The sequence below is a fragment of the Poecilia formosa genome, unplaced genomic scaffold (genome assembly GCF_000485575.1).
Source record: "Poecilia formosa unplaced genomic scaffold, Poecilia_formosa-5.1.2 Scaffold113, whole genome shotgun sequence".
NCBI lineage: Eukaryota > Metazoa > Chordata > Actinopteri > Cyprinodontiformes > Poeciliidae > Poecilia > Poecilia formosa.
Window position 1 is genome coordinate 1,872,429 of NW_006800052.1, and position 26,975 is coordinate 1,899,403.

The 26,975-nt window shown below is 38.9% G+C and overlaps 1 long non-coding RNA gene across 2 annotated transcripts; it reads right to left on the reverse strand.

Annotated features, from left to right (window-relative positions):
- Positions 1 to 656: 656 nt before the first annotated feature.
- Positions 657 to 25,860, reverse strand: LOC103143604 (uncharacterized). 2 transcript variants are annotated; one of them, XR_476817.2, is made up of 5 exons: positions 25,753 to 25,860; positions 25,413 to 25,528; positions 6,563 to 6,658; positions 2,564 to 2,669; positions 657 to 713 (listed from the first exon to the last, which is right to left on the reverse strand). It is a non-coding gene; the product is annotated as an uncharacterized LOC103143604 (long non-coding RNA). The 2 variants fall into 2 exon arrangements; XR_476816.2 differs by having other exon boundaries at positions 25,413 to 25,582.
- Positions 25,861 to 26,975: the final 1,115 nt, after the last annotated feature.

The following is a 26,975-nucleotide window of genomic DNA, read 5'->3' on the forward strand; positions in this document are numbered from 1 at the left end:
ATGCCCCTAAATTAGTAACGATGTTACTTAAAAGCATCACAGTTAATGGCTTAGAACTGCCACCATAAATCGCCATCAGTTCCCATAGGAAATCTGTTTTATTCATTTGGTTGATTCGTTATTTTGTCATTTGCCTGGTTATAGTAAAATATGCTCCTTTTTGTGGCACTTTCTGCTCATGTACCAGTATAAAGATGGGTTTTGTGGTTTGTCAAAAGCTTAGCCCCATGATGATTATGCAGCAGAAAGGGTGAAAAGTTAAACCTTCTGTTCAACATATACCTTTTCTGTATATGTGGAGAAATTGACTGGCACTTCAAACAAACCTCTTTGAGATAAATTTTTTTTCTGCTCTTCAAGGATTAACACAAGTCAAGTCATGGAAATGATCTATCCTGCAATGGCGAACCAAAATGTAGCATGAGCCACTTGGTTGTTGTAGCTTGAAAGTAGTAGTTTTTGACGGATTCAGGAATGGTAGTGCCATCTTAAGAAACACGATCCGTTCCCCTTGGCCATTTGGAAAAGTTTCATTAACCTCTAGAGACGTTCTGAGAACATTGTTGGTTTTTTCTCATGCTGTTTATCTCAAACTGAAAAAAATGAATTAATTATAAGGCGGAATTAACTTTTAAGATTTGCCTGAAGATGGTTACCTGAAAATGATCACCTACTGAAGAATTAAAAGGATCTGTAGCTCTCAACATGTTGCCCTGCTCAAAAAGAGGGAAAAGAGACACATTTCAAATTTCAAGGGGTGCATAACACAATGCTCACATTGGTTGTGCCTACACATGTGTGAAATTAAAGCTATCACGACCTTCCATCTGACTGAGAATGCTATTTCTCTTGATAAAACATTTCGGTCTGCAAATGTATCAGTGAGGACACATTTTCCCGTTTAATGCCCTGCTAGTCACAAGGGTGCTATAATGGCAACAAGATGCATCTACAAAACGAGTGTGTGTATGCACATGTCCATGAGCAAGATTATGTGTGTATGAGTATCCATATTCATTAGAGGTGTGGAGGAGAATCCAATAACGACTGTGTCAGTGGAGATTAAAGAGACTGACCTTTGGTGACTTAGTAGTGGGAGCAGTGGTGTTTGTGTGTGTATGTGTGTAAGTGTGTGTGTTTGCCACGTTGTTGTGAGGTAGCTGACAGTGAAGCAGAGGAAGAAAGAAGGCGGAAAGGAGCAATAAGTGAAAAAGGGATGCAGGAATGTCACAACTCGAGATAAACGTTGCCTCGGATGCGGTATGATTTATTCCCTGTTACACTCCGCCATATTTCTTTTTTGGGGGGGTTTGGTTCACCAGGTGCGATGCAAGCTGTTGTTTTGACGTGTGAGGAAAAACACTAGGATTCGACTGGAAGTCCTCACATTTATTTTCTGGTTGCATATCAAGTTGGAGAGAAAGCACAACAAACTCAAAACGAGGCAAGCGCCAACAAGTGGAGGGGTGAACCTGCACAGCTTTGTAATCTGTGTTAACTTTCTGTAAACTTTGTGGGGATTTTGTGTGACAGACAGAAATGGACAATTGTGAATTTGAAAGATGGATTTTGATATTTGAAAATAAAAAGAAGAGCTGAGAAAAGACAAATTTCTGTCTGGCCTCCCTAAGTCATTAAAGCAGTTTTACTCTTGCATGTTTATAGTGATCATTTGTGAATCCAGTTCAAAAATAAACCAAATGATGGGATCTTCAAGAATTGAAGGACATGGCACTGCTATGTGAACCCCCATAATTCCCTGCTGCTTTGCTTCACAGCGAACTGCTTTTACATCAACTACCGGAATATATTCAAAAATATAGATTATTATATTAATATATGTATTTTAACTGTAGTTTATGTTATTTTTATTTTATCACTTGTCCTTAGAGATACAAACTTATATAAAGTGCACATAACCCTGCATTAGTGTGCTCCATAAAAACAGTCAGATGAGAGCAAGTCTCTTCCTGGAACAGTTGAATGAGTTTTTAGCTTGGATCGCACACAGAACATGTCAGAATGACATTTTTCTTCCATCAGAGGGAAATACAGTTGAGGCCAGTGCCTTGTCCACAAATGGCACACAGGTAATCAAGCAGTCTGAACATGTGTCTGGGACAGTTAAAAGAGCGGAACAAGACTCATTATTTTTGGGGTCGAGGAAGAAAAGTGGACAGCCTTAAAAAAAAAGAGAGAGAAAAGGGAAGAAAGCAAAAAAGAAAGACAGAAAAAAGGGACAAATGGGAAATTAGTTTTACCACAGAGATGTCGGTCTGCGTTAAAACTTTGCTTTAGCCAGCAATAAATCCTAGATATGAGGAGCACACGCTAGCACAGGCACCACGAGTCTCCCACGTGATTCAGTTTCTGCTTATGAAATTGTTACATTGTGAAATTATTAGCACAACCTCTGCTATGAATGCTCTTTGCTGCTTTGACTAAACATTAAATCCCTGCTGACTCATGCTGCAGATTTGGGGTCACTCTCCTCTGACTTTTAGTTGCCATGGACTTAAAGCAGCTGATGAGAATCAATGGACAGGCAAACGCAGGGTCCTACCTGCACCTTCCCTGCCACGGCCATCCTTCTGACGCTGAGCGGACACGAAGTCATGCCGCGTCCCCTGGCGTCCCTCTAGAGCCTGCCGCGTCCTCTGTCAGGTGGCCTGACATCCAGCACATCACTAAGCCATCGATCCACACACGACAGTAAAAGCGAGGGAGATCATGAAAGCTGCAAGGTGGCAAAGGAGGAAGGTCGGGGAGCTTCTGAGAGACAGAGAAGATATGCTGCAGGGGTGATGGAGTGATACCAAGGTATAGTAATAGATAGCATCGGGGAGTTAGAGAGCTATCAGAGAGACGCTGGGAGGACTGCTCGAAAGCTGACTGACTGACTGACAGACTGGTAAAGGCGTGATAGCCTACCACCTGCAGACAGCAACTCTCGTTTTGATCACACACTTTGCTGGTTTGGTAAACTGGTTTAAGGTGTTTTCAAAGTGCTGGGCTTCCCTCTTTGATCTGCACTATTAAATGACAGGCAACAAAAGCTGAATTGCTAAGGGTGTTTTATAGTATTTACTGAAAGAATAAGCTTGAAAAAAACTAACAACATATTTGAGATTATATGGAGAAATGTGTCAATATTAATGGGCCAATGTCTAGCTATCACATAGGAAATAACAGAAAGCAAAAGGAACCAAAGAGAATTAACTATTCAGATCAAGCCAATGATGAATAGAACCAACATATGTTTGTTATGTACTGACCCTTGGCTAAATGAGTTAAATAAAACTGGACCTTCTCTATCGGAAAAATAAGATGATTAAAAGCTACAAGATCAACTATCTACTTAATTCCCAGATGTAAAAAAATATATTATTTTGATTGGATAATTTAGAGTTTTACAAACTACTTGTAATTTTGAGAGAAAAGTTAGAGGGGGGGAAAAAAGAAGTTCTCTTTATTAGACATTCCTGATTTGGCTTCTGCAGAGACTTTGGAGACCACTGGACTACACTACTACAGTGTGTGAATGTTTGAAATCACATGCTGAGTGAATGGGTGAATGACTGAATGTGTTGTGAAGTCCTCCGGACTAGATAAAGAACTGCGTTTAGGACAGGTCACAGTATCGTCTATATGACTTCTTTAGAAACATTTCTGTTACCAATGTTTTGAAGAACAGTCTTACAACAGGAATTGCAGATCCACCCAAATCAGACTAAGCTGGACTGATCAACCAATAAAAAGTGTACTTTGGGTGTTTGGGAGTTGCATCACATCATCCAGTCAATGAGTGCAAAGAGTGAAGCAGCGTCTTTTCAGTATGACGTCCGTTTTATTTATTTATTCTTTTTAAGCCAAAACATTGTCTCCTTGAGGTTGCTTTGCACATTTTAAACATATCAACATTTCACAAGAGAAAATCAGTCTTGGATAGAATTGTGAACTTAGTGAAAATTTAGGTTTTGGTCTTAATGGAGTCAATAATGAATTATTTTTTTAATTATTCGATACGGCAACATTTTAAAATGTCAAAAAAGGGACAATTTTTTCTGCATTATTTTGACTAAATCTCATTTGCAGTGATTCATTGATGCAATTTATTGAGATTTGTGTTTGACTGGCATAACGGAGATGCCTTTGTCATGGTCTACTCTGTCATCTACTTTTGAAAAATCCTTCCATTCAGCAAGGTATTTGCACAAAGAAGCAACCAGATGGTTTTGTGCAACAAACCATCTGGTGTGTCAGGTTAGTGAATCCTGTCTCCGAGACACCACTGGCTTTGACTAAATGTTGGTATTTGATGACCTTGTCATGAAGAGAAATTAAATAATTATCATATGCTCTCAGTTTGAGCCTTTGTGTGTGTGCATAAATTTGCCTGCAAGTTGAATCGAAGCCAAGTTGAATCACATCCAAGAGCTAGATATACTACATGTAAAGCCTTTTCTATTCAGCTCAGTTTAACGTGTCAGTCTTGTTGGTACAGTGTTTTGCATCATGCTTAGGCCTGTCACGATAAATTTTGCTGAGCGATTAATTGTCTAAAAAATTATTGCGATAAACGATAATATTGTTTCAAGACTTTTTGACACTGATTTAATGGAAATGACGTAATAATGCATGCGATTTCCTGCCATAGATAGATACATTTTATTTTCAAACGAACACATAACACTGGAACTGATAAACTAAACAAAACAACCAAAAACAAAAATAAAATGGACTCTCAGTCTCCATTAACAAAAAACGTACTTGAATAAAAACTAAACTTAAAGCCAAAGTGAAAATAAATACGGCATTCAACCAAAAGAGTGCAGATTATGAAGTCTGTATACTGTATTGGCCTTCAGTAATCACTAGATTTAAATAGAGAAGACGGGCACATCTGACTACCTAATGCAGTAGTTCATACTACACGATTTTTTGCCCCTATTTTCTCCTTATCACAATCGTAGATCGTTGGCCGATCTAAGATTGTCACTGGTGATTTCGTAACCGATCATCCTGTAGTGTGATGTAGATCGTCGTGGCCGCTCCGATCTAAATAAGGGGTTTTCCCCAACTGGGAGCTTAATGCTGAATGTGACAGGTAGCCAATCAGAAAGCGCAGATTCTCCTCCATGCTTTCTGAGGGGAAAGTCCAGCGGACATCGGAGATGATATGTGGAAACAACATTAATGTTTATTCAACGTTTCGTGCAAAGAATATAGAAATGACAAGGGGAGGAGTTGAAGCCAAATTGCTACCGCAGATGATAAACCTGGTAAGTTTTCAGCTGTTCTTCGTTACCGTGAGATAAATAGGTTATAATGATTTTCATTCAGTCAGGACTTTACGCTGACTCTAGCCACATGCATCACAGGTAGATTCTAGCAAAGCATTGATTAATGCCTGATTTTAAAATTAGTTAACTGGACTTGTAGCCATTATTTTGTGCCCATGTGGCTGGACACCACACAACACGACGAACCCGATCGAACCGTAATACCTAGAATTTCTGTCGGCTAATGATGGTCTCTCAGGTTTTGAAAATGGGCCGACAACTCTTACTGTGCGCTGGGCATTACACTAAGGAAATAGAAGGGGGGGTCAGTGCAGAGCACCGGAGCTCAGCCTTTTTCATTCAGTGTCATCAACAGAAAGAAAAAACGGCAGGAAGAGACGATAAAGGTCATAATTAAAATGAGGTCTATAGGTTTAATTTATCGTGTGATTAATTGATTTATCGTTTATCGCGACAGGCCTAATCATGCTTTTCTTAATCATAATTTAGACCTTTAACTTTCAGTATATTCTTGTTATTGTCTTGCTGTTATTTCCGCTTTGTCTTGTTATTGTGTTATTCGTTGAGAGGATCTTTTGATTTTGTCTGACAACTACAGGTTATTGATCTATTGCCGTATTGTTTTCATTGTGTTGAGTCAGTGCAGTCTTTCCTACAATAAATGTAGTTGTCTAATGTAATATTAGAAAACATTTTTACTACACCCTTAAGTCTCACTATATGTGCATTTTTGGAACTTTTTTTTTAAATCAAGAGATGAAACTTCTCTACCCCCAAATAGATCTTTCTTTGATTTGGAGGTAAAAATCTGTTCTTGGGATCCATTTTTGGTTAAGTTCCAGACAGATTGCCGCTAATGACTGCCGCCGGATCCAGTCGTCGTCATCCAGGATGATTAGGACTGTGACCTTTATCACAGCCACATAATTCAGAGCTTAGAGATTTTTATCTCTCTATATATGCAGACAAAAAGTGACAGAGAGGGGAATATCTGGACTTATGAAACAGGAAAGGAGGGCGGGCAAATCACAGAAACAAGGTGAAGAGGGGAGTGTGAGGAGAGAACTAAAAAGGAAGAAGGGAGTGTACCCACAGATGAAGGGAAAAAGATCACACTGAGCTACTCACCCCGAAGGCACTGACATTAGAGACAGACATCATGGAGAGGAAAGGCAATGAAAGATGAGGATGGAGTGGGGGTGAAATAAAGAGGAGTGAAATGTAGCCTATGACGTTCTTTAAAAACACCTGACATTTACCTGGATTTCAGATTTTTAAGTCTAGACAGTTGAGTCCGAGAAAGGCCACCAGTCTTCGCTCTGTGCAGCAGGAATGTCGCCTTTCTGCTGGGTTCACTGCATTTCCATTCAGAATAGAAAACAGCCTTCACAATCACAAAGATCAATCATTGAGCAGAATGGAAAGAAAAAAAAAACTAAAAGAAAGAAAACCTCACAGACCTTGTTCGTCAGACCCAGGGGAATCAATGCCTCATCCTTACAATAGCTGCCAATATAAATTGTGTGGCTTACATCAGGTGAAGATCAAAAGGGGTTTTTTCTTCATGCAGGCTTCTAACAATGTCAAGAGACTGATGAAAATCTTGCTTAATTAAGTTTAGAATCACTCCGGTTTTAGTAATATGACTTGACACCACCTGAGAAAAATTAATCACATTGAAGGTGCTCTATCAAAGGACGTTTGAAACCCTGAAACTGGAATCCTGTTTCCTGTTTCCAGGCTGAGGAAATCAACTTAAGAGCAGACTGGGGAAACAATTACTCTGGAAAGGGGGCAGACCTACCCGAACCAGCCCAGAAAGTTTAGCATTAATGATGTATGACGTAATGTGTTTTTGAGTTTGTAAGTTCATCAATCTGTTTGTCCTATTCTCTCTTTGTAATAACACATTTTATGGGAAGAGACAAAGTAAGTGCATAAAACCTTTTATTACCTTACAAAGAATGTGGAAAAAAAAAAAAAAAAAAAAAAGATAGGACAAACAAGATTGTAGGCAAATTAGTTTTTTGGGGTTTTTTCCCCAATTTGCTACAACTAATAGTGAAAATGGCTGATACAATTTTAGGTACTTTGACCTTATGTCAGTCAACCCAATTTAGATGTGATGAAGCAAGAACAAGTGAAAAGAGTTTAAGAACATCTACTACAATCATCAAGATCATCCACACATGTAAGATCGATTCCAAAGCTCCACAAATATGGGATTCTTTGGATTACTGCAACTTAATAGGTGGTCTATATTAGGAAGAGAGTAAACACTTTCTCTGTGATGTGTTGAAAGCAGGTAAAGCTTAAAAATTGAGTAGTAAGGGCTTAATTGTGTTGGCTACCCAAGAGGGTCAGATTATCTCCAAAACTACTAAAATACTACTTTTTTTTAAGGATTTTCCCAGTTTGCAGTAGTCAGGATTTGTCAAAAGTAATCCAAGGAATTAACTGATTACAGGGTCATGGTAGGTCATTAGCTCAAACAACTGAATGGGTTGATGCTGGTTCTGATAGAAAGGTGTCAATATACACAGTGGAACACAATTTGTCAACATATGGGGCTGAAGACCAGTCAGAATGCGGTCCATGGAGGCCTCACCTAAGGGATCTGCCGCCAACAACTTGTTGCCAGATGTCACAACAAAACTTCACTGTTTTAGTGGAGTCCATACCTTGATGAGTCAAGGTCTGGTTTGGCAACTAAAACTTTATTAGCCCCGGGGGCTCAAATTATGCCTAGTTAAGGTTCCGTCATTATCAACTTAAGGGCCAACCACCTGATGAGCCCCAGTGACACTAAACCTCAAATTCAAACAACCATTTATAGCAAACAGACGTCGTCCAACTCCCAGTTAACCATCTGTGTAAAGCTGCTAAATCAGTACAATGAACTGATCTGTGGGGGGAAAAAGTCCAACCTTGACTTGCTGGGAAAATGTCATTTTATCATTATTAAAACCCAACAGTTTGAGACCCTGTTGGATGCCACACAATTAGTCTAAATGGCAAACTGCCAAATGTGGACCGTGTGTGTGTACACAGCACAAACTAAACAAATACTTATTCCAGATTTCCCTTATTATGATGGGAGCAACACTGAAAAGGAAAAAAAAGTAACTAAGTGTTGAGACCCAGCTTTTCCTGTTTTGTAAAGGTTTCATAAAGTAAGGCTGTTTAATCTAGGAAGTAAATAATCTTACATTGAAAGCATAGTTAGAAATATTTATAGTCTGGCATTTTTGTCACACATGGCCTGATCTGGAAGCTTTCCTCCTTCATTGAACAATTCAATAAAATAATCATAAAATCCGCACCAAAGTTCTAAGGACCAGCTGTTCCTCACATTACTCCAACAGTGAAATGCAAAACTGAATGCAGTTCACGCCCTTTGTGCCAGTGAGCCTTCCATGAAGAGACATATGGTTAGACTAATTGTGCATTACCCACAAGGGAAATATGATATTTCCCTTCATACATTTGCATGTTGTCAGACAAAAACAGGAGAAAAAAAAGGGATGAATATGGATTATAGAGATGCATGCCAGATGTAGTGTAATGTGGTATTATTAAGATACTTTGAGACCAACTTTCAGCAGGAATAGAAAACCTAAAACAGTAAGGCAAATGCTCATGTGACAAAGAAGGATGATTTTAGAGTTCCAACACCTTTAATGGATTGAGATATTATCAAAATGTTTACCAAACTAATACTATTACTTGTAAAGACCTGCACCTAAGAAAACTTATTAATATAACATGCAAATGTTATATCAATTTGAGAAGTGAAACTTGCAAAGCTGTACATAGAAAGACTATTTACAGCTAAAGTCAGATATAGTTGAGGGGATAACCAGGCCTAATTTATAGCATCTTTGCTCAGGTTACCTTTAGAAGCCAAGCAAATATTCCTCTGCCCATCTCAACACTGTTAAAAACTATTTTAATCTACTGTAACCACCATTGTTTCACAATTTCTTCTTTATTTCTACAATAAATGGACTGTCTATAATGTTTGACTATAGCTATGATCATTAATGCTTAGTAAGACTTTCTCAGGCATTCAGAATTTTGTCCAATTTTGTCAGACTGTTTGCAAAATCTGTGTTTAAATATTAAAAACCCCATAGACAGCTTGATTCCTTCGGTGTTGATCGTATGTTATTTCAAATGACAAACTTGGGATTTATAGAAGACAACAGATTTCCTTTCAGAGAAGATGAGGGCGTGCAAGCTGTACTTGTGGGAGAGTCAGATGCAGCAAACATGTGGCACTTTCTTCGCAATCAATTAATGAAAAACCAAGTCACTCCAGCTGCGTTATAAATGCACATTTTGCCGATAACCTGAACACGCTGTGCAATGAGGATTCATTCCTGTGATGATGCCTCGACTCCACCTCCATGCTGCTTGAATGTATAAATGTTAGATCTGTGCAACCAACTGTTCTCACTGATGAAAACGAGCAAGATGCCACACAGAGGCACTTAGGGATGTGGATCTATGAAGTGTTGGAGTTTCCACAGCTCAGAATCAAACATCGAACATTAATGAACTTGATGCCAAGAAACGATGCCAAGCATCCTCACTAGACATTATGGAATATTAGAGAAACTAAAACCTAGTTCTATTTTTGGTTTAGTGTGTCATTATGTTACCATTTGTGATATCAGGGAAGCAAGACTTTAAGACTTATATTTGCACCAGCTTTTCTCCCCCTACCAAATATTCAAATTTACATTGCTGATTGAAGCACAACTGCAGTGAAATAAGTTATAAGTTATAAATAAAGATGCTAACATTTTGAAAAATTCCTCATACGCCTAATTTTTTCCAAGTATAACATAAATAACGGTGAATGATGATGATACTTCCAAGTAGTTGACATTTATTTAATCTTTGGCCCTTACAAAGACAGTTTCGGTACTAAAACCTATCCTCACGAAGTACATCTACAGCCAGTATTTAGACTCACAGACACTGCAGCTTGTTAAGACGTGGTAAACAGAGATTACGAAGAAGCACAATGTTCTTTTACATTTATTGAAAGTCACACACATCTCCATCAAGTTCAATTTTCAAGTGATAATCACATAGGGTTTAAGTAACTCAAAGCCAAATCAAACATCAGATCTCTGATATTTTTCCATTATTTTAGTTATCCATGCTTAAATTAACTTGTATTCCCCATTTTACAACATTCTGTTTTCATCATCGCATTTGACTACAAATCAATTTTGCAATCGTAGTCAAATTTGTACCTGATGATCAACTCATCATTGGCCCTCAGTGACACATGCTGTTTGTTGTCTTTCTGACCGAAAGTTAAACATAAAGTTAGTGAAGAAGTGTACAGAAGTTCCCATGCATAATAAAACATGTTTCAACTCTTATTTCCCCCCCTTTATTTATCCCAAGCATTAGAAAGGATTCAAAAGGACATTAAATGGGACACATGGGACTACATAATTTCATAATCATAGGGAACTGCAACATCAGTGCTAAAGATCTGCTTTGATATGACTCAATCTTTTCTGTCCCTTGGGCATCTGAAGCCTGTTTTCACACAAACAGCAAAACCACAGAGGAGATGAGTTTGCTAATTAGAAGACATTTTTGAAACAGCGGTGTCTTTTGAGAATTGAATACATCGCATTTCAAAATATCATAAACTCATGCTGGTTTTGCTTAAAGGAACATCTGTTGAAAACGTAGCCCCTTGCCGTCCTCCTCAATCTGCAACATATTAGCATAATTTATTCATAAGTAATGTGCGTGATACTGGAGTATGTAAGAAGATTACAAGAACTTTACTTTAATCCGCGGCTGGATTATACATCCTACTTTTTCTGTTGCGTATTAATTGTAACTTACACCTGCACGGTCATTTGAAGAAACAAAAAAATTTGTCACAAAACAGTTTTTTTTAGTACATCAGAACAGATCAGTAATGTGAGCATCCAGGTGAGTTTGTGTAAATACAGTACAACCTGAGCAGCAGGTTCACTGTTATTTGATGAAGTAAGCTTCAGAGGACAATCCAGAGGATAGAGGAGTCAAATGTCTGTGTTGACCTGTGTTTATGTGGGATCTGTCTGTGGTCTCTAAGCTCTGGCACGCTGCCATGTATAGCAGCCCACACAATGAAATCCTAGGAATGTTTCATGTCCCCTTGTGGATATCACCATTTCAGTAATGTGTGGATTATACAACTAAAATCAATTCCTATTGACCAGCCAAGAGCAACAAAGTGAAGTCAGAATCAAAAGAAGAGATGTACCTGAAGTTGAAAAAATAAAATGAAAAAATGCAGCCTCAAAAATGAAAAATAACTACCAAATAAATCTACTCATGGTCTCATTCACAGCTTCAAAATTACCTTTCTCAAGAACTACTATCTCAGTAACTATGTCACTTAGTTGAGTTTTAGGACAAACATGTCTCATCCTTCTCTTTGGGGACACCCTATTTCATCCTTCTTGAAAGACATCAGCAATGCTCTCATTTATGGACTCTTGTTTCCACATCACAAATAATTAAATATAATTTGATTTCAAGACTCTGCCAAGAGCCGTCACAGATCACAGGTAGTTTAACTATTAAAAGGGAACTAAGAAATACATGTGAATTCCTTTTGTATTCTTTCTTAATCAGAATTTGAACAAATAACTATCTTATGCACAAAACTGTTCTTGAAAATCTGACTTTTACACAAATGTATATATTTTTTTTATTCTGCTGTTAAAAATGTGATATCAAGTCAACATGTATTAACTTGCACAATGCAATATCCTGTAGTACCGAGCAATAGCACTGCTCACACGCGTTAGTTTGTGTCTACAACACATTTTAAAATTCAAGTGTGTTTGCCTACAACGATAAGAAAGTATAATTACTCCAAATGACTGCGTTTCCATGTATTTGTCTTGAATCTAGTGGCATGTGGTTTATTAACCTCTGACACATGATTGGTTAAAGCTGGCAGTGTGCTGGTTCATTATAACCAATTCCCCCCAATCAGAGGCTGTTAGTCTCCTCTGCAGCAACAAGCTGGGTGTCATGGTGAGATTTCACCTCTTTCCGCTCCGATTCCAAACGGTCCCCATTACTGATAATTTGGACTATTAGTTAGGAGCTGCCATCTGGGCTCTATAATTATCCTCTCATGCTTACCACCTTCTTACTATTTCATGGTTTCTCATAGACCACTTTTATCTCATTCTGTGATTTTTGGAATGAAAGATGTGAATCTGGGGACGTAAAAGACTGGCAACGCTAGTGATCGGAGGCAGTGGGCTGTGTAAAAATGTTGAAGTTTTTATGAAAGGAAGGAATTGATTTTTTTTTTCTTACTTTACATCTTCTCCAATCTGACTGCTACGTCTGCATTTCAGAAAACATGCAATGAGGCGTCACTTCAAACCTTTTGGCTGTGGAGACTATTCTATATATAATCAAAGCTGGTCCATTCAGTCGTCTTCTCGATGCAGATGGACATCCACAAAATTAATTGCACATAAAAAAGCACCACTTTCACAAATATCACGCAACCTATTAACTGAATCATCATTAAAAACCAAATCACAAGCAGTAATGCAATCCTACCATCTTCAATCATTAGCCGAGTAAAAAACTAAAACATACTGATCTCAACCATGCAAATCCATATATTTATCAATGTATCCACGCCTATTTGAAAGGCAAATATGTTTCAGAGAGAACAATAGAAACCTTGAAACAAAGGTTTCAGCCTCAACACACCTAAACCAAATAATCTGGTCCTTAGTGGGGAGAACTTGACTTCAAGTTAAGAAGGTAATTCAGTTTTTTAGTCCGAATGTAAAGGATACCTCTAAAAGCTGCAGCAAGACACTGGTCCTTGAGGACTGGAGTTTGACATCCTTCGTCTAATCTTTGCTCCTTCATAATCCACAATAAATGGCTACAACACTCTCAGTATTCTCATTAAGTCAAGTAGAAGAGAGAACATTTCATTATTTGAACAAATCGACCCACAGTCACATGTTAATAAATCCCTGTATTTAAATCTGTAGGTCGTTAATAATAATTTAAAAAAAATTCAAACCCATATAAAATAGTAACTGTCCATTACAATGTATTGCAAATCCAAACTTAATATTTAATGCTTAATGCATTCTACAGCACTTTATCATGGCTGGTTTCTCCGCAGGAACAAATAAATATCTCATAGAAGCAAATCTCTGAACCACAAGGAAGAACACCATCCGTCTCTATGTACTTTGAAAGTGAGTCTGTTCCTGTAACATTACATAAATCAGCTTTATGTGACTTTTGGTTATGTCATTGTTAGATAATTAAAGCTTCTTGTTCCTCTTTCCTACATAAAGGAGAGTATGGACACCAAGTTGGTCACTCAGACTTTTTTGACCTTGCTTTCCCTCTAACTTTGCTCAAGTTGTTCGCTCAGCAGGCATCCTTCTGTTCATTTTACGATGCCCTTTTTTAGAGAGCAGAAGCTAAAAACCGCAGTCTGAGCTGTCTAGCAGTAAAAGTCAAAAGGTTATTGTCTGATTTTTTTTTTTTTTTTTTTTTACTTTAAGAAAAAAAATTGTGGTCCACCAATCAATGAGGACTGTGCTGTACTTGTATCGCATACAGTTTAAAACCCTGACACAGCAAGTTTTCATCACATTTAATTCTCTGGTTTTTAACTAAAATTGAATGAGGGGGAAGGCAAAACGGGTAAATCACTGCCTTGTCTATAGATAGAGCTGAAATTAACAATAGATGTGTAGTAGCAAAAGTGTACAAAGACACAAACAGAAAACAGTGATTCTTTGGCTCCTGAATAGTTGTTATTTGCAATCATGTCCACGATACTGACAGCTTTAAATTTCTACACAGTCAGTGTTTCAGTCTTAATTTGACTGGTTCTGTCAGAATCAATGTGCTAGGTTTTAATTTGAGCTTTATGTCGCTGGCACCTGTCTCTCATATGCACAAACATACACACAAAGACAATGTAAGGCACTGATAAATTTCTCTGGTTGAATTATTGCAGCTGTCAATCATATTCACAATTATTTTGTGGATTTTTCATCTCGTTACTGAAGAGGATCAGTTTTGTGGGGGTGGATGAATTAATAATCTTCCTATATCTTTTTTTTAATTTTTTATCTAGCAAAATGTATTTGTAAAGATGTGAAGTGGCAAGTCAGTCCACTCTCTCTCTACTTTACCACTATCAGTAGTATTGTTTGTTAATACATACATTTTCTCCCAGGGATGCAAATGATGGCTTGCGTCCTGAACTGCCAGCCTTGGCCTGCTAGTAATTGTCTGTGTCCGCCGATGCCAAGCATTGCTGGTAGAAGCGCATGTTTTCTAGTGAATTACTGTCTTAGCATTTCCTACCACCAGCCTGTCAAATAGTGCAACACCAGTTTATCTCAAAAAGATCAGCAGCTGGCTTGAGCAATGATATCATCTCCAGAGAGTTTTTCAGTAGATTGAATTTGTGTCCCCTTTTTTTTTTTGGTTTTGCTGTGCAGTATTTTTCTTTTATTTGTCAGCGGAGAAATTTGAACTTGCCGTTCCAGGAAGCTTGAGTGACACAACACACTTGTGTTTGCTCTTTATTTCCTCGACTCTATTTCACAGCAAAAGAGAAGAGGTGAAGGGAGTGAAGAGCAGTAAAAAGACAGGATTGAGGCTGGGTCAGCGACCTCTGCTGCAGAAGCACAAGGCAGGGAGGCATCAGAAAAAGACGAACGCCATGTTTAAGTGTCTTTGGTATTACTGCAGGGCAAACAGGACTCCAATACTTCCTCAGTTGCCTTTTATTTCACATTACAGGTTTGTTGTGTCTGTTATTACAGACTGAGAAAAAGTACTGATCACTTGCTTTTTTTTTTTCTTTTTTTGTACCTTTTTCTAAACAATTACATCTTAGAGCCAAAATTACGTATTGGCTATGGGGATTAAGAAATTAGGCAGCAAAGATTTGAAAATTGCAAAAGCATGCTATAATTACCACAGTGATAGCCTGAGGCAGTATGGGGGTCTGGTGCTTAGTAAAGGTGTTATTCTGCGGCTGTTTAATCAGAACTTGGGGGTTGGGAGCTTATATTAGCCCAGATAACTGGCAAACACAGCCATATCACTGGCTTCCAGCTAAAGGAGGTGTGACTCAATCATTGCCACTGGCTTGATTAACCTGCCGGAAGACATAGCTGCTTGTGTGTAACTGTGTCAGACATTTTGTTGCCGTTTGTGCTCATTCGATGAATGTTCTGCTCGTGTTTTTGGCAACATTTTTACTTCTCCCATCAAACTAGAACTAAGCAGGAATTTGTAAGTGAGTCAAAAAAGTTGACAGATGAGGAACATATGTCAAATGTGAAACACCTTGAAAAAATCAATGCCACTGTGAGTCAAATATTGCAGCAATGACCCAATAACATGGGGTGAGGGGATTCACTCACCGCCGCATGCGGTGAATGAAAGGGAAACTGGCAGATTTGCCAACTTTCTGATGTATTTACAACATAAGAGTATTGAGTTCTTCATTTGGATTCACTTACTCATATTTAGACCACATAAAGTGTTTCATAATATACCTGGCGAGATGGGAAACATTGCAGTAGCAGTTAACAGTGACCAGGGTCAGTTACAGAAAGCCGTCAGCATCAAGGCAAGAATCAAAGCACTGATTCTGTGTTTTTTTATGCTCATCTTTACAGTATTAGCAGTAAATGTAAACAAGGTTATGTGCATCCTTTGGGGCTCACAGTGAGGAATTTTCTCATTTTCCACAGTGCAGTGAGCCGGTTTTGACTGAGATGGTTTGATCATTTAAAGTGACACTGATGACGGCATTAGCCAGATGCTACGAAGCCTGTCAGGCATACTTCATGAAGACGGACTGCAAACGCAGAACAACCACGCATCAGGCTCTAAAACTCAACTTTTCCCTTTCGGTCGCTTCTGTCTTTAATTTTACTTTGCTCACTTTAAAAGGTCAGGACTCAATAGAAGCAGCTCTGTATTGCCAAAAGAAACTCATGACATTATTTCCAGGCTTTTCTATTTAAAGCCTCAAATAAAGCACACGCGTAATTTGAAAACGGCAGAAGAACATTTCTGATTTTGCCCCGAGGCTCTTCAAATGGCTGCCTTTTGTTGAAAAAGTGATTTAAATATTTGCAACAGAGGTTCTACATGAAGCCTCTTCTCTGCATAGCATATCTTTGCTCTCTGTTTGGCAAAATGTAAGCCAATGGTCCCACTGGTCCCACTTCCTGTAATCAGGAGTACAGGAAGTGAATTTTCCATTGTAAATTAAAGGCTGTTAATGTTGACAGAGATTCCTGCAACCTGCTAAAGATTATTCCGACTACAGACATTAAAAATAGAGCTGCTGCTGTCATCATAATTAAATAAGGATGAAAAAAACAGTTTTAAAATCACAGGATTTAGACAGTTCTCAGGTTAATATATTTTAATAAGATTTCAGAGGAAAGACCAGGTGATGCTGTGTACTTTGCTCTTCCTTAAAAGAACAACAAAGTCAGTTGTTCCGGTCGTAAAAAAACACAGTCATGGTGTGGAAACTAAAAGACTGGTACGTGGCTGTCAGTCCTTCCCTCAGCCTGGCTGTCTGCTCTCCTCTCACAGCTGCACCATGTTCCCAATAAGCCACCTGTCACTTAATCAACCAGTATTAAAGCTCCTCATTCTCTGCGACTCTCAGTTGGATTATTCCATTACTTCCTGTTGCCTCATGGCTCTCAGCCTTTTTAACTGCCTACTAGCTCCTAGTTCTGTATCCCTTCTTACAAATATACAAGTCTGTGTTTGTTTATTAAAGTCTCTTATTTCCAACCATTGCCTAAGACTTTGCTTTTATCCTTGGTCCAACTACAAGACGCTTCATGATAGATTTTAATCTTTGCATCAATGTCCTGATTGAGCAAACCTTGCTCATCACACTGAATTGCCCATGCCTAGTCTATAATTAACGGAAAGGACAAATATTAACTCAAATTTACATTTCTGAAACTTGATTCTGTTACTAAATAACAAGCATTTGTCAGATTTCTTTCACTTCATTTTAAAACTTATTAAGCCAATTGTCCTGAAACTTTTGCTGAAGCTGTTTTAGTACTGTTGATTAAACTACAGTTGTGACCATTTTAGTCCCTCTTTTTAGGGTTATTAATTATACTGAAGCATACTTATATGTGTATGTAGTTCTCTATTCCAAACCTATGTTTGTTGCATGAGTTTGCTCTTTACGTTAATGCCAGTGTGACAGGGTTACCCAAACTGACTTCTCTCGACTGATCTCCCTGTAGACGCATTAGAGGGGGAGTTTAATTTAAAAAGATGAGTCATAAATTGCTCTGAAATATTAATTGAGACACCACGGACTTGGAAGTTGGCGTTGGCTGAATCCAAGCTTGTAATATTTAGCAGTGAAACCACTTAGCGTTTTAGGTCACCTTAAGAAATTGCTGATAAGTGTGAAGCTTACCAAAATGGAAGAAAGCTTTTGTTGAGATAAAAGTGAAGTCAGTTTACTGACAGTAGCACTTAATGCTGCAGGAAGAGTGTTGATTCACTTTATGTTGTTTTATGGTCTACTTTACCAGCTGGTAAAAATGCACTGTGGTCTTTTGGATTGCACTTTGCTCTGATGAGAACATCAACTAATGTGTTGCTCTTTTATTTTTTGACAACAAACAAATGGACTGCTGTGTTATTGCATGTTCCACACATCCTGGATGACCTAATTTTACCAGATCTTCAACATATGGGACATAAACTTGTCCATCTGATATTTGGTATATGTACTGTAAATGGAGAAGGCAATCATCCATGAGGGGAGCAGGGAGAATGTCTTCACTTCTACTCCATAGGTCTCATCATTATCTATGTATGTATTAAACAGAAATACAGTCTCTTGAAACAAGACACACACTATAGGCACATCAAATAGTCCACCTTAAGTAGCTGCATTCTGTGCCAAGCCATACATTTTTCATACCAGTCAGCATCAAAAGCCACAGAAATAAGGAATGCCTGGCTAGGCAGTCGGGTTAGCTCCATGCCCCACTTCTTTTCTAGTTCAGCCCTTTCTGTTTTTGCAGAAAGCTGGACAGAGGAAGTGTCGTGGGACGGAAGCAAGAATGGCAAATGTGAGAGAAACTAGGATCAAAATGGAAAACCTTCATGCCAGAAAATTCCACAGTGGCCCATGATTGCATGGTTAACTATTGATGTTTTTCAGGGGCGTTTCTTTTCCACTCGTTTTGTTCGTCTTCTGTGAAAAATAAGGCGAGGTCTGTCTTAAATACATAATGGTGCAGGAGCATGTTCAGCACTTAAGATTTCTTTTAAAAGTAAGTTACATGCACAGTGACTGACAGCAGTGATTGATGACAGCAGCTGGGGTCCATGAGCATTGAAATGTTTACAGAGGTGGGGTTTTTTTTTTAGCTCAAAATTACATTTCGCTCCTTGTTTAGTTACTGCCTCCACTTGTCATTGGTGTCACTGTTATGCATTCTGCTGCAGACTGGGTCAGAGGTAAGGCTGTTCGGTTATTGCGCCACGGTGCAGTGCCGCCTTTCTCATGCCAGATGATGGTGAGTGTAAAAGTCTGAGGTGATATGAGGGTCAGTCCTGTCACACACACTGTAAGCACTAAGGACTCGAGCTCTCTCTCTCCTTCACAGGACACAATTCCCTGGGCTGTACTCTCCTCTACCTCACTGCAGAGAATGAATATTTAATTTTGACCCTGGGTTTATTTTTGCTAAGAGCTCACAGTGGCCTGTGTGCGCGACTGTTTATGCGTATGCAGTATTGCTTTTGATAAACTGATCTAACTGTATTTAGATTATATAGTACAAATTTGAGGATTACAGGGAAACAATTTCTTAGTCTTTAAATAGATTAAATTTATGACAAATCTTGGCTTACATTGGACATACTCCTTCCACCACTGTCGAGCCGTTTCATTCATCATGTCTTGCCAAGAGGGTCTACATTGCTGAATTTTTGTGGAGCACAATGTACCCTGAGGTGAATGGGCAAATTTTCTATAAATAGAGTCAAAATCCACAGAAAAATCTGTGAACAGGTGAATCCACGAATACTGCACTTTGAATAGGTCGGGCACTGTGGTGCAGTCCTTGTTGTTATAGAGTCCGACATAAATAAAATTGACTGACATCAAGACATTTGCAAGTGAAAACACCTTTATATTGGTGCAAGAGATCAGTTAGCATTATGAACCGTTTTTAACTTCTTTCTTCTTTTCACAATGTCTCTGTGGTAGAGAGAAATGAATTGGTGCTAAAAAGGTCAGATCTTGTTTGGAGAAATGAAAGAGAGTACCTTCAGCAGAGGATTTTTTTTTTTTAGCCAAAGACATCAGTCTGACTTTTTAAAAAGACCATATTAAAGAGGAGCACACGTCATCATTACCACAATATATCTTGTCAGTTTGCATGGTTTGATTGGCACCTTTAGTTGAAGTGCATCTAAATAAACAGGTTTTTAAAAGGAAACCTTTGCATTGTGTCTTGAAGCATCAGCTGACGACCAGACACCTCTGCTGTCGGTTGACTGAAAAAATATAATAGTTTGTCAAATAAAAAAAAATATATATCTTTCACTACCGTGTTGTTTGCCCTTTATGCCACAAATAAAACCATACAATATACTGTAAGGTTATAGAAGACTGGTAAAGGTTTGACCTCCCAAAATATTGACAACGTTCTGGGCAATAAGAAGGAAATGAAGGCCACAAGGAAGGAAGAAAAGGAAAGACAAGGAAAGGAAGAAAGGCGATGAATCACATAAGCAATAGCTGTAGGACACAAGTAAGGCAGGAAATAAGAAATAAAGATAGAAAGGGAAAAAAAGACACAGCTAGGGAAGAGGGAATAAAAATTAAAAAAAAGAAAGATGTAAGAAACGGAGAAGAGAATGAAATTTACAAGAAATGGAAGATGGGAGAGGGAAAACAAAGAAGGAAGACAAAACCTGCCCTGGATGAAAGAAAAACATGTTTGCTGAGGACAGACAGAGGTTAGGATCAATTCTGAGGAAAACGTGAGGCCTTACATAAAGCCACAGTGGCCAAACATTTAGTAGATTTAGTGTGACCTCCTCTAGTTGTACATGCTCTTAGTTGCCCTGTATAAAGTCACTGTTGCTCCTCCTTGGCCTCTCACTGACACTGTGACCACTAGAGGGCATTGACTTTGGGAGGACAATGCAGATAGCAGCAATTTTGATTTATTTTATGGAAAAACTGCATCTTTATAGTGACTATGATGTTCAAGATTTCACATATGAAAGCAAAAATATTAATAGATATGGAACGCAATTTTCTGAAGACTTATCCTCATCAGAAGCACGCAGTCTAACTTATAATTTGAGCTTTTGGTCCGGTTGGCGTTCTCTCTAAAGCTGCATGGGAAGACATTATCCAGATTGAGATCAGAGAGGGAGTGGGACATCTTGAAGTGTCCATGCTGTGCAAAAGAGCCGTAATCTGGCATGGATCACCTCCAGGATACAAGGCCCTGACTCCAGGTTGGCTCTGGAGGTGTGTGTGTGTTGGTGTTACTGTGTGTGTCTGTCTGTTTCTGTATAGCTGGCATGTTGGGTTACCATCTGCAAACCCCAGGGAATCTGGCTGAGGTGAACACACATACTGCACTCACACATACATACGAAGAAAGACATAGGGGGGCCTACGCATACATGGAAGCACATAAACACCTACCACCACACAATTTCTGCACCCTTGCTTCTTTGGATTGCTAAAATTTCTCTGCCATCATATGCGAACAAAGTGAAGTTTAATCACATTTGAAAGATCAAAATCCTATTTCTAGGAATCCAGAAAGCACTAAGCCTCCAGGAAAAACCACCCTCCATCTCTCAAGCCTTTTCCTCTTCTCTCATTCTCTTGCTTACAGCGCGCGCACACACACACACACACACACACCCACACACACACACACGCACACGAGAACACGCTTGTGTCCTGGAATATTAAGGAATGTGATATCACTGCAGGCAATCAGTTATATTGGCCAGAAAATTTCTGAGATCTTGTATTATTCACATCTTTTATGACTCCAGTGATCAACGGGGGAGAAATGTATAAAACATAAAATATAAATGACTGAGGTCTAGCATGAAAAGTTGGCCTTCCAAAGGGGACGTTGAAGTTTATTACAAAGCTTTCAGCGATTTGGCAAGCATACTGAAATGCCAATGCCATTCCTTCAAAGTCCACTTTAGCACTTGATTAGTGAAGGTCATTTGATAGATTATGAGATTAACCGAACACAAAAGATCCGTGATCATACAAACTTAGTTGAAGAAGGAGAAAAATAAAAAAATCAGTGCTCCCCTCCCATGTGGCCCCTTTTTTTGTTCATGTATTACTGTTGAAGAAAATCCAGCCCCAAGCCAACTTTTCTGGCCCAATCGTCGCTCTGATTTTGTAACGGCTCCCTATCTGTTTGCGCCGCTGCAGATTGAACGAGAAGTTGCAGATCATATTTGTTGTAGACAATGATGCTGATTGGAGAGAATGACTTCAAGGCCTAAAGCTGCTTTTCCTAATCCGGAGATTAGTATTAATAAGAGGTCTGTCTTTTCCGCTCACTGTCACATGGAGACAAAACTGTGGTCTTGGCTCAATCCTGAAAGCGGAGCTGGTATCTCCACTCTGTCAGAACAGTTACTTGGCCACAGTAGTGACAGTCTTAACTGAGAGAGGCTCAGCAAGCCAGTAAAGCTCATTGCCAGACCAGCGTTTCCAGTGTGAGCTTTGCATAGAAACCAGTCTAGGACTGGGGGGGGAGATTAACCTACTAGCACAATTGGAAAAGGTTCCAGATCTTTTCTTTCAGGGACTTTATTGTGAAACTGTCTTCTGTTTTGTGTATGGTTCACTTCTTTGGACATCCAGAACAAAGCAAGCCCAACAAAATTCCCACAACTGAATTTGCACAATACATTTCACTCCATATTCATTGACTTCAGGAAGGACGATTTCTTTACATTAACTGACCCATAAATTTCCCTTGAATGAGAAAATCAACGGAAGGCGAATTTTCTTGTCATTAATTTGACAATCCTGTTGAATTATTTACAATTTTTTAGCCAGAGGGGGGGGGGAAGAAACGATTTAGATTATTAGAAAAAAAGTAATGAGAAAGGGAGTTTGTTCTAAGGAACCTCTCAGTACAATGGCACTTGGATCAGATCCGCTTGCAAAAGAGTTAGGCAGAATCTATAGTCCAATTCAAAGTGGACTCAGACCATGAAAAAGCCTCTTTCCCTCCATCCTTTCATGTGGACAAAAAGCTGCCACATCTCCTTTCCATGTCTGAATCAGGACCGTTAATCTGAATGTGGGACAGAGCTTCCCTGCCGAAAAACAAACACTCACCATGAATAAACGTATGCATATGCTTTGTAGCAAACACCCACAAACACAGTGAATGAGGGCAGGCCATATGGTAGTAAGGGCTCGCTACTTGTATCACATTAGAGGGAATTCAAGATTTGAATCTACTAATGTATTCTTTAAAAAAAAAAAACTTTTACCCAGTCGACCGTGAATTGGGCTTTTTTTTTATAAGAGTTCATCTCATACTGGTGTAAAATGAGGTGAAAATAAGCAGACTTGAAAGAGACGGCTTAGCAGGAAGTCTTCTTCGAATGTCTGTGGTGGGTTTGCTGAGGTGACCCAAACAAATCAGCTTTTGAAGAGGACTCACTGGGAAACATGCACATGCGGGCTTGTCTTTCTGTTTGCAGAAATGTGTGCCTGAGTTACTGATGTCGGGTCACGTGCTTCGTAGTTCAGCACTGCAGGACCATGCAATCCCAGCAACGCCAGCTGAAACCCCAGCACAATGCAATCTTTCGAGCTGATTGACATGTACCTGCTGAAACGTTATCGCATGAGACACCAGCAAAGATTCATTTCCAGCACCAAACAAGCAGAATATTTAGGAGCATTCGTACATTTTGAGGAACTTAAACTAAATGGAAGCTTAGAGTTGTTTTCTGCGAGGGCACCTAGGTGTTGCGTATTTATCAAAGTGACAGCAGGCGCCAGGGATACAGGGTTTCCAACATAACTACTTACTCACTAATGGCTTACACAGCCACGGATCATTATCCCTCACAGCATCGCGCAGCACAACACAACACGGCCCAGCACTGCACCGCACTGCACGGCTACACCATCAGTCTCGGAGCTGCGTTGGCTTGACTGCAGTGTGAAGTGTGTAGGAGGCTGATTAGATTCTGCCTCCCCCACCTCCTCCCTTACTCCCCAACCAAAAAAAAAAAATCTCTCTCCAGATCTTGGCACCAAAATTTCTCCAGGCAATAACTTGTTGGCTTAAAATGAATAAGCGAGCAGTCTATCTCCATATTGTCTGTTAGATGTTCCTAAATGCCACAACTGCTGGTTTGGTTGAGCTTTGGAACTGCTTAAGACCAAATCATCAGCATCAGAGTAATTAGTCACACTTAAACAGATTCACAAATGTGAGCTATCCCGTCCAACTGTTGTGAGCCAGCCAGCCATTTAGCAAGATTATTTATGCCTCGTTTTGGAAAGCAGACGTGCCTAAAAAGTTGGCACAGATTGAAGTTTTTTTTTTATACGGTTTACCAGATTTCTAAACGCAATGTGCAAATTTTTAACTGAGTTATTTTGGACTGAACCGTTTTGCCCATTCTTAGAAGCTGATATGTTGTGAACAGTTCTTCGTACATAAACAGATGTAATTTCAAAATAAGCTTCGGATCTTCTCCTTCTCTTTTCCAATTCCTACACACATCTTCCCATTTCATCCCAACCCACTCCAAAATTATACCTGTAAACAAATCAGTTTGTACTAAACCATCGTTATGTTTTTCTCTTGGCAGTTAATTACTAGATTACAGAGATAATTACAAAATGGTCACATCTCTCTCCATTAATCTAACTTCATTGTATGTTCTGAATATCTTATGTTATATCCTGCTTCCATTGTGGTTCTGATCTCCATTTTAAGTGAGTCGAATCTGATGTCGCACAAGAGAAGTCATGACATCTTATTGCAGGACCAAATTCCATTATGGTAGAGTGACCATAGGTATATTATAGATAAAATGAATATATATTAGTTTTCAAATTGTGTGTAAAACATCCCGTGGTTGACGTGTTGGATGTGTGACATGAATCAAATTATCTCCACCCTTCAAAATTCAAAGAAACTTTGTAAACAGTCGTGTCGACGTATAGCTTATTTAGTTCTTAAAGAAGAATTAAAATTAAAATGTAGAGAAAATAAAAAATAATTATTATAGATGCTGTGCTATTATTAGCCTACATTGGAATACCACTACAGTTCAGTCAGATTGTGCTTTTCCATACCAGGCAAAATAAATAAAGACTCACCACAACAATAGTAGGAACAAGACTAGAATGTTTATTACAACAATAATATTAAATACGTAGCACCCAATGCAAGTAAACCTTGGTCAAAGTGATGGGAGTACTCCAGGTAAGGCCCTGGGAACACTAGGGTTTCACTAATAAGCAATTACTGGTAAAGGAGAAACAAATACTAATCGGTTTCAACCTTTTACACTTATTTATGGTTTTTAAATTGAGTGGTGCCTCCAATAAACAGAAAAAAATATGAGCTACTTTATTTTGAACTCACTAAGAATAAAAAATGTCAAGCTTTTAAACCTTGTGTATATCTTTAGCAATAAAATTAAGAGGCAACCCAAAAAAAGTTTAACATCAAAAGTAGAATTTAGAAAATAAAATGTATTATTAGGACATAAAATAAAAACAAATGAGAGTAGATTTGTTCCAACACAGGTGGAATATCAAGGAGTATTAGTCCCAAAAAAAAAAAAAGTGAATATCACAGTCCTACAAAATGGTTCCCCTTTAAAGTCAGTTAAGAAGTTTACCATTTAAATAACAAGGTCTTTTACTGAAATAAGAAAGCACAATTGGTCGCTCACTTGAAACCAAGCAGAAAAGAAATGCACATGCTCTAGTTTACTCACAAATCCTTTGAGTTAGTAGAAAGTGTGAGGGATGGATGAGGCCTTGTCCTCACGGCTGTAGCACTCAACAGATGATTTGGAGTTTGCCTCACACGTCACTGGCTACATGGAGTTCACTGGCAAAAATTTCAATAAACGGCAGAAGAGTCCAGAGAAGTCCTCTTGGTCCACTGTGTGACAGAAGTCTCTGTTTAGCTTAATATATCCGGCTAATGGTAAACTCTACTGTGCATACAGTTAGCAATGGCTCGAGCAAAAATGCTAACTCGACATTAGCACCATATTCATGCACTTCCAGCGTTTTATTAATGCGCAGAAATAATTTACAGCCGGTACTCACTCATCCTAACAGTCCAAGAATACAGACTCTGCATCCACAGGTATTTCATGACCGTTATTAGCTTAGCTCTTTCAGTCCCCTTCTAGCACAACTTGGCAGTAGAATCCATGGTAGAATCTCAGGCAGGCTAAGATGACCTTTCACCTGCCTCACTTAGGTCCCGCCCTCACACATATGATCGGTTTACATCAACCAATGAAATAAAATGTACTAGATATCCTTGTACTTTTAATCCAAGTTGCAGCATTTTTATTTGTTTTTAATATTAACACAACAATTACTGACTCCAGCAATTTTAGCCTTCTTAATCTGGAATGAATATTTTACACAGGGCTACATATAGTAAATTCTGTCCTTACTTAAGCGTGAAGCCATTTTTTGGTCATGCTTTGGCAGAAGTATATGCAAATGTATTTTGAATAAACAGTTTTCTCTGTTGCCTCATTTAACTTTGCAGATAAACAAACTAAGAGTTAGTTTGTGTTTGCAGTTTCATTGACACGCTGAATTAACAGAAAATGCAATATATTAATATTTTGGAAAAAAAATAAAAATAAAGTTAGCTCTGGTATACATCTCTGCAGGCATGCAGTAAAATGCTATATAGGCAAATCAAAGAAGCTGCTGTTGACAGTAAAACTGGGACTGAACCAGTGCAGTAACATTATTTAGATGTGATAGAGGGAGAGAGCTTACAGTGAGAGATTCATACCACAGAAGAAGCGACAAGGTTAGATGGAGAGCGACAATGATGACAGGCAGAGAGTGGCAGTGCCCCATCTGTTTGCTACAGGCGATGGAGAGACGGATACATTGTTTAGTCAGTCAGAACTCAGAGGGACTGGGGGAGGCCAGGACAGAGAGAGGAAGAGTGTGGCATGTTGAGGAGCCCCTGTGAAGAGAGTGTGATTTCACAGGCCAAGTGTGAATGGCTAACAAGGCTGAGTGATGGAGGTGAGAGCCGACCCTGAGGTGAGACAGGGCTGCTCTGCGAGATGAAAGAGCCCTGTGGATTGAAGGTTGATCGGGGATTGAGGCTGAGCAGAGCTGCGACTGAAACCCCGTCCATTAAAGGTTTTATTTATTTATATTTCTCTTAACAATATTTCGGTCCCTTTATCCATTCAAAGCTTGCGTCTAGTGGCCTTCAGAGAACTGGGAAATGCCTCCGTGTGAATTTAAAACTGTAACACAGCTGTGCGAATGGTCAAGCAACGATTCTG